We start from the raw sequence: 9,016 nt of genomic DNA on the forward strand, positions 1-9,016 counted from the left end.
AAGAAACGTGCAATATATCTGCCATTGAAGTGTAATGGAAAATGGGAAAGCTGTACAGTTAGTGCAGGGATGTGCAAAAAATTGGCCAGAGGAATGTTTACTGTACAGAATGTATAAATAAATAATGAACGCATTGAGTCAGATGTGGAGACTGTACGTTTCTGTAGCGTGTAGTGCCTATGGGGGGAGGGGGCAAGAGTCCGTGTCAGTGGGGATCCTGGGCCTTGTTGATGAGGCCAGCTGCGGACGGGAAGAAACTGTTCTTGTGGCGTGAGGTTTTGGTCCTGATGGACCGCAGCCTCCTGCCAGAGGGGAGTTTTTCAAAGAGTTTGTATCCAGGGTGGGAGGGGTCGTCCACAATCTTTCCTGCTCGCCTCAGGGTCCTGGAGGCGTACAGGTCCTGGAGAGATGGCAGATTGCAGCCAATCACCTTCTCAGCGGAGCGAATGATACGCTGCAGTCTGCTCTTGTCCTTGGCCGTAGCAGCAGCGTACCAGATGGTGATGGAGGAGGTGAGGATGGACTCAACGATGGAGGTGTAGAAGTGCGCCGTCGACCTGATTGAAGAAACGTATCCTTACGTTGTCTTCTTGGAGGGAAGGAGTGTCCTTAGCTGTATTCTCTTCCAGTCCACTTCTGCAGGTCTGCTACACGGCAGTGCCTGTAAGGAGTTAGAATGCCGGATGCACAAACAGCTAGTCTAATCCTTCTGGATCCAACAGTGTTATGGCTAACACTAAACAGTCTGGTCTCGTCCCGCGAGTTGAAGACTGCGCCTCGGCTAAACAAAAGAACAGTTTGAACATTTCAGGTACCACCTTGTTTAGCAACAGGTTTGCAATAAGGGGCGATGAGGAAAGGTATCTCTGGAATTTATACTCTTGGTGACGTAATGGGGACATCCCGGGCTCGCCTGAGTCTCGTCCAATGAGAGACCAGAGGTTGGGTTTCAGTCAGTTCGCACCTAGGTGTGAACTTCAGGGCCTGTTGGAATTTTGGCGCTGCTTTCCTTTGTTTAAGGTCCCAGCCCAGCGGGTGGGCTAGAGTTCAGGTTTCTGATTCCCTTGTTAGGCCGGTGTTTTAGGCTTTTAATCTTACATGTAGGCCTTTCCTTTGTTTGACCACATGGCCTGGCCCAACATCCCCCTTTGGTCTGAAGAGTGGGGTGCTTGCCGCAGTCTTTAGAGCAACTCAAGGGCCGGACAGTTCATAGAGTGGGGTAATCCCGAGGGTTACGCAGTCTATATATTTCTGAGGATAGGAGAGAATGAGAACAGTCCATACAGAGTTCACAAGTTCACAGAGGGCTCTGGTGTCTGGGCAGACAGTGAGGCAACGTCTGGGCAGAGTTTCTACTTTTCTAACAATAAACCAACACATCAAAACACAGGCATCCACATCCTAGGTGAGCAATGTATTAACCCCAACACAATCCTTTGCTGCTTTTGATCCCTATAGAGAATTCTAAGAAAAGGGAGGAAAAGGAAGGGGGAAAGGTGGTTAGTGGTTAATAGGCTTACTCCTTGAAAGGATTGGAGCTGGCCAGTGTGATGGTCTCAGACTGGTGTGCGAATCGTAGTGACACAAACAGTCCAGTCTGGCTTGTAGCTTCCGGATGTATTTATACATGAAGTGTGCGACAATAGCAGTGATGATTCAACCATTAAGGAGGATGTGGTGGTGAGTCCAGTTGGTTTGAGACTGAACTGCACCAATTTAGTCCCTTCAGCCAGAAGCTGCTGCTGAAGGGCGTTGTTGATTGTCGTTGAAGTTCCTAGGGTCTATGAAAATAGGAAATTGCACTGCCAAGACTATATGCCAGATGTACCTGTGAGGGTTGCACAACAGTGGTAGTAGCTGATTTTAGGATTTGTTCAGCAAGGTCTAGGGAGACCAGATGGAATTCTTCCACCACTCAGACTGTTGACTGAGGAGCTTACTTCCCTAGTGAGGTCCTGCATCAAATCTCTAACTACCTGCACATAGGTTATGTCTTCCTGGACAACTTTTGACAGAGTCTCTAAGGTATGCAAGGTGTTGTTGAGGAGAGCGGAGTGGAGGTTCACCGCGACTATGGTACCCTGCAGGGTTTTACCAAAGATTATTACCAGGGGGAGGGGAATAGGGTTAGGAGCTAGTGCATGCCGTCGGAGTGAGTTGGGGCATGCGACTCTCCCTTGTGGTCCTACTGGGGTGCGTCTTCCTCCTATTGGAGTGGAGCCAGCTGCCCCCTTTCGGGTGTAGAGCCTGCCCCTCATTCTGGGAGTAAGAATGGCTTGTAGGGTTTGGTCAGGATCTGGACCAGAAGGTAGGTTGAACGACTGTTCAACTCAAGAAGGGGCGTGCCGCAGACTGTCAAGTGGAGTTCCCAGAAATGGGGCAAAGGTTGAAAGAATGCCTGTGTGCCAGGCATCTTCTGTCCTTTAAGAGTCACAAGGCGGATGGGGACACCTGCTGTTCGCGTGGGGATCGTCACATCAACCTCGCTGGCAACTTGACATGCCTGGGGAATGGTCTGCCCTGATGTTATATGTTCTGGTTCAGTGGTCAGGGGATAGTTTCCAGCGTCAGCTTGAGACCACAGGACCTGGTTGACTGTGTCCAGCTGGGCGCCGAACCTGACAAGAGGGTCCGCCCCTAAGAAGAACGGGGGACGGAGCTGAGGAACCATGCTCACAAAGTGTTCGACCTGTTTTCTCCCAATCTGGATAGAGAGGGTGCATACTCCAATCGCCTTACAGAGAGTCTGTGGTGACTCTGCCGAAAGGAGGCGGTGGCTTCACTGTGCGAAGGCTGGCGGAGGGTTCTGTCGGCACAGGTCGTTGTGCAGGTCCTGACTGATGGCGGATTTCTCGGACCAGGGCGCTAGGAGCGCGTCCGGGGTCGTGAGACCGTTGAGGTGTACACCTCCGACCACACGGGGGCTGTACAGTGTTGTGTTAGTGTTCTTCAACGAGCACAAGAAAGACCTGTGATTGTGAAACAGGTTCAGGCTGCCAGCCTGCGGCGGACGTGGGCTCACGGGCGGCCTAGAAGACTCGGAGCCAGGATCAGGCTCCAAAAGAGGCATGAGCATTGGCATGGGTCCTCTTGACCCCTGGATGACAGTGACTTGTCTGTCTGAATCTGGCAGACTGCTTGTGGGACCAAGTGGTTTCGGGGAGTCAACCTGAGCCCAAATGTGTCCGTGGTGGCAGTCAATGAGTGGTGCCAGCCGGTCCAGAAGGTCCTGGCCGATGAGCAGCGGTTCTGTGTCGAGAAGACAGATGTGGATGGGATGCACAAGCTTCATCCCTTGAAAGGTGATGTCGACCCAGGCGCGTTTGGTGATGGGCGACTTGTCCTGAGTGTAGCTGGTGATGCTAACGTTGCAGGACTCAACTTGGAGTGGTTTACTGAGGGAACGCATCGCTCTGGCGACCTTTGCAAAGGTGTTGGGACACATCAAGCTGATCTCGGAACCGGAATCGAGCAAGGCAAGGGTGCTTACACACCCCCCTATTTCCACGGAGGTGTATATGCGTCGGGCGTTGCCCTTGTGGACAAGGTCGCCCAAGAAGGTTAAGGAAGGTGGATGCGGGACGTTTGGAGTGGTGGCGCCGGGGAGAGCCCTGGGCTCTCTTGGTTCCCTACCCCAACCTACAAGGTAAACCTTGGCGTCAGGAGGGGGGGGGGGCGCTGGGCCTAGTCATGCCGAAGGAGGACTGTTGTCGGGCCCCGTGGAGGGGTCTGGCCGCGCTGGCGGTTGACGGGACGTCTCAAGCTGTCTCACCATCTCTGTTACGCATCTCCTGAGCAGACTCTCCAATCTCTCCATCAAGTTCTCTCTTTTGGGGGATTGGGGTTTTCTACCTTCATTCTTACCTTGGTACTTACCTTCTTGTTTGGAGTGCTTCTCAAAGCTAACCTTTTTGTTTTGCTGAAAGGAGTTTTGTTGTCTGTGTCCAAACTGTCTTTGTGGTCGTTGGTTCCCTTCCCATTTGTCCTGTCGCTCACCCTGTTGGCAAGGCGAATGACGCCTCTGGGGGGCGGTTTTTGCGGTTCCCTTAGGGCGAGGCACTTTGTTGCCTTCAAGCACTAAGTCGGGGACTTCTGAGGTTTGGACCCCCAGGACTCGGGCGTCGTCATCGTACTTCCTGACAGGACGCACACGTGTCTCCCATGACAATTGTGCATACCTCCGGATCGCCTGCATGGTGAGGTTGTTCACCCTGCAGTGCATGGTGATGTCATGGCGCACACTTTCGTGGAGGTTATGTAGGAACAAGGACTTAAAAGCCGGATCCTCTTCCATTCCTGGAGCACTGCGCCCTTGGAAATACGTGGCTCTCAGGCACCGGTAGTATTCCTTAGGGGGTTCCTGCTTCTTCTACATGATGTTGAAGGCACCAAGGGTGGCGGAGGCTGGGTCAGTGTATGGTGAGTATTCCTCCCGTAGGGCCCAACAGAGGGTTGAGTAGCGGTCTCGAGTCCTGGGCGGGAGTGTTTCCATGAATGCATGGATGCTCCTGGCCGTGGTTTTCCAGACCAACCTGAGTTTCTCGCGTGTCGAGGCGCGCGGCAGTTCAAGGAGGCAGCGTTCGACCTCTCAGAGGTAGTCGTCCACATTCGACTCCTGATTAGTTGGGTCGAATCGCTCTATGTCCCTCGCTAGGGACTCGATCAGGCGGACGCGCGGTTCTGGTTCTCGGGATGGCCGTCGGCCGTCCGAGTCGTCCGAAGCTCCGGAGTCGCTCAGGTCGCCATAGCAATGAGGACTAATTCTTCCCCTTCTTGGTGGGGAGGGAGTTCGGTCACGGCGTGGGCGTGAACGGCGCGATGCGTAAGGCTCACCGGTTGTCGAGGACTCAAAGTCCCTTCGACCACTCGGTAGTCGCATGTACTCCTCTTCCCTCCACGGGGGGGATGGAGTTTGATCACGGCGCGGTCGCAAACTGCATGACGCGTAAGGCTCACTAGCGGACAAGGGCTCGAAACCACTTCGTCCACTCAGGAGTTGAGTGCGTCCCTCCCCCTTTCGCGGTGGGGAAGGAGTCCGGTCGAGGCGCGTAGGGGCACGGCGGAGGTTAGGCTGGGGTACGTCCCAGGAGGGTGTGGCGCTTAGCTCCACCTGGCGGCTTGCCGGTGGGGGTGCTCTATAGCTATCCCATGTGATGAACTCAGAGACTGCACTTTCAGGGGCTCTCAGGTTCTTGGGCATGGTAAGTAATTAAGTAAGTAAAGTTTATTTATATAGCACCTTTCACAGAACAAAGTCACGAAGTGCTTCACAGGAGTAAAATAGTTAAAATAAGACCATCAAATAGTAAGAAACAATAAAACATAAAAACAAAGGACATAAAAACACAGAAATACAGACACAAGAGGCTAGACAAAGGCCAGTCTGAACAGATGAGTCTTCAGCTGCTTTTTAAAAGTGTCAACAGAGACCGCAGATCTTAAGTCCAGTGGAAGAGCGTTCCATAGTTTAGGTGCTGCAATTTCAAAGGCTCGATCACCTTTTGTTTTGAGCCTAGAGCGAGGGACAACCAGTAAGCCCTGGTCAGAAGACCTAAGTGACCTGCTGGTAATGTAGGGATGGAGTAGGTCGCAGATGTACACAGGTGCCTGACCATGCAGGGCTCTTGTTGTAAATAAAATATCTTCACGGGTGCTATGAAACTGTTTTGAACATTATAGCCTTTTTGAAGTAATAGGATTGTGTTTTATACTTGTAAGCTGTTAGTAATAAGGAATGTGGGTGCGTGTGTGATGGTAACTTTGTGTAAGGAGCTCAAGGTCATTCAAATGCAAGATAGGCGCGCAGCTTCTCGAAAACAACTCCTTATTAAGATATGTTATAGAACACAGGAAACCACCTGTCAGACACACACCCAAGGCACAGGAGAAATCACTCAACGTATAACCAAGGTTGTGCAGGATTGTGTGTGTGTCTTATCATCCCTAAAGTTTAGGTCCACCCAAGGATGGAGTCAGACGAGGAAGAGGAGAAGGCCCGAACCAATGAGAAGAGGACAGCACCCAACTTGCACATTTCTTTGTCTGTAATAGCATAAATATACTGGATCAGGAGAAGTTAGGTTGTCAGACTGTGGACTGGCTCTGATGCTGTTATTGGTCAGGGCGAGGCACATTTGATCCAGAATTCTGTAACTGCTTTTTGCTTGCTGAAAGAATCACTAAAGTTTTGAACTAAGATTCTCAGTGTGGACATTTGACTTCTTTTAGTCTTTTGAGTATTCTGAACATTCTGCTCACCCTCTGGGGGTGAGAAGTTTTCTGTTTCAGCTGAAAACTCCTTCAAAATTGGTGACCCCGACGTGATGCTTAAAGTGACCGGCAGAAGAAGCCAACGAGCACGGGAGGCAGGTGAACGTGGCAGAGGAGACAAAGGGATCCCTTCATAATACGGTAAGCACCACCATTATAAAGTGTGCACATTGGACAGATCTAAATTATCCTCTGACACGTACTCATCTTACTCCTGTTAGTCTAAAGAGTGATTTCTTAAAAAACAGTAAGCAGAAAGTAGCAACGTGCGAATGAAGTTCAGAGGAGGGTGAGAGCCTGTTTTGCCTGATTTCTAGCGTTGTGGCTGCATGCATTGGTTTCAAACACAGGCGCTTCGGGCGTAGTGTTATATTTATTGGTCTAAAACACAGACGCTTTGGGCGCAGTGTTATTATTGGTTTCAAACACAGACGCTTTGGGCGCAGTGTTATTATTGGTTTCAAACACAGACGCTTTGGGCGCAGTGTTATTATTGGTTTCAAACACAGACGCTTTGGGCGCAGTGTTACCATTGGTTTAAAACACAGGCGTTTTGGACGTAGTGTTAAAGACACAGAAGCTTCGGGCGTAGTGTCGGGGCAAAGGGTTTTTATAAGGGTGGGATAAGTGCAGGCCAGATAAAGCCTGCACAAGAAGAAAACAGGTAAAGTATTGGGTGGTTTGGATGGACAATTGTGTCATGAATTAAAAGATTGGGATACTGTGTGAATTAACACCCAGTGAGACACCGCCGGGAGACCGGTAGAAGCTTGTGTCTCAGCAGCCCCAATTGACCGTCGGAGTCATTCATGAGACATTTCCATGTGTATACTTAAATAATTATCTGTTGTAAACATGGACGGCGAGTTTCAGCGCGAAGAAGAAGAGTTTGACTTACGTAGCAGTAAGAAAGACACAATACCTCTAGAAACCTGGAAGGGGAAGTGGGAGGTGATAACACACAACATTGTAGTTCTCCTCACTGAACCAGGAACTAACACAGGGGTAAAAGCGCATAAAGAATTAAACGCATGGTATGACAGCAAGACGTGAGGAAGATGAAGCATGGGAAGATAGAGAGAGAAGGTCAGCAGGTGAGAGTGAGAGTGAGGAAAGCTCAGAAAGTGAGGCAGGATATGAGGGAGGAGCAGAGGAAGGAGAAAGAGTAAAGTACATGGGACGCATACATAGTGTCACAGTGGAAGGGAAAAATGTAACACGCTCAGTAAGGGTAAAGGAACGAAAGGAGTGCAAAATGGACCCAGGTATGAACTTCCCGCTCTTTGAACAGGGACCAAATCAGCCATATAAGTACAAGCCATTCACCATAGGTGATTTGACAGCCTATGTAGATCAATTACCGCCCCTAAGGGACGGAGCAGCTCCATGGTTAAACAAAGTAGCAGAGCTCACTAAGGGACAGACCCTAGCGATGGGAGATTTTAGGGCATTGCTGAGTAGAGCTTGTACATCATGGGAAGCTGAGGGGATAGAGGCAGTTGCGAGGACAACCAGAGCTCAGGATTATCGAAATTACTCGTTGTTCTCCTCACCATTAGGGGATGCACTTAGAGAAAGATTCCCCATTTCAGAGCACAAGAGACATAATCTCATTTTCAATCCCCAACCTGGAGAATCAGCCTCAGCATATATTTCAAGGTGCACAGGGGAGTGGATAAATAACACGGGAAAGCACCCAGGTAAGGGAAACAGATTCCTTTTCAGACGAGCAGTATTAGAAAATCTAGATGAAGAGGTAAAAGCTAAAATGAATGACAACCCCGACATGCCAGGAGCAGAGGATGGGGTGTGGGCAAGGCATCTTACACATCACATGGATGCACACACCCAAAAACAGAAAAAGGCAAAAGAGGAAGTGGAGGTGCTCACCAGCCAGCTCTTAAAGCTGCAGCTACAACAGGCAAGAGACCAGGCCACAGAGAAAAAGAATAGTGGTAAAAAAGCACAGATGCCAGTAATAACTCACTCTGACGCTGCTACTGCTTCTACCCATCCCCCACCCACACCCAATCCCTATCCTTACTACCCCATGCCAGTCCCCATCCCCATAGTAACCACACCAGGCCAGATGTATCAGGGACCATATCAGGGCGGGTATAACCAAGGGGGAGGTCAGAATAAGGGAAATCAGGGAGGAGGGAAAGGGAGGGGAGGAAACAATAACCAAGGGGGAGGAAGGGGTGGGAAGCCTGGGAGCAGGGGATGCCTTATTTGTAAATCCCCGGACCATTGGGTCCAGAACTGCCCATATAACGCTCTAGCTCAGCAGCAGGGACAAGGTGGAGGCCCCACAGGGGGACCTACAGGACCACCACAACCACCCCAGGCACCTAACCAACACCTGACTCCGGGTAATTGGGGCCCGCAGCCTGGGAACTGGGGTCAGTTTCCATAGGGGTGCCTGACAGAAGAGGAAATGTCAGGGCTGGCAGCTCCCTGCATTTCCCTGGTGGTGAATGGGAGGCCCAGAACAGTCATGGTGGACACAGGGGCTAGATACTCCACGTTAAATGATCTATGACGTGGGGAGATTCCACTTTCATCCAACTTTGCTTCTGTTTTGGGATTTTCTGGCTGGGAACAAATGCTGTCTTTCACTGAAGATGCTCCAGTGACTATTGGGAGACAAAGACTCATGCACCCTTTTCTGTATGCACCTGAGTGTCCTACGAACCTCTTGGGAAGGGACTTACTGACTCGCCTCGGAGTGGCTGTGAAATGTACA

Source organism: Centroberyx gerrardi, chromosome 19 (genome assembly GCF_048128805.1).
Source record: "Centroberyx gerrardi isolate f3 chromosome 19, fCenGer3.hap1.cur.20231027, whole genome shotgun sequence".
Classification (NCBI taxonomy): domain Eukaryota; kingdom Metazoa; phylum Chordata; class Actinopteri; order Beryciformes; family Berycidae; genus Centroberyx; species Centroberyx gerrardi.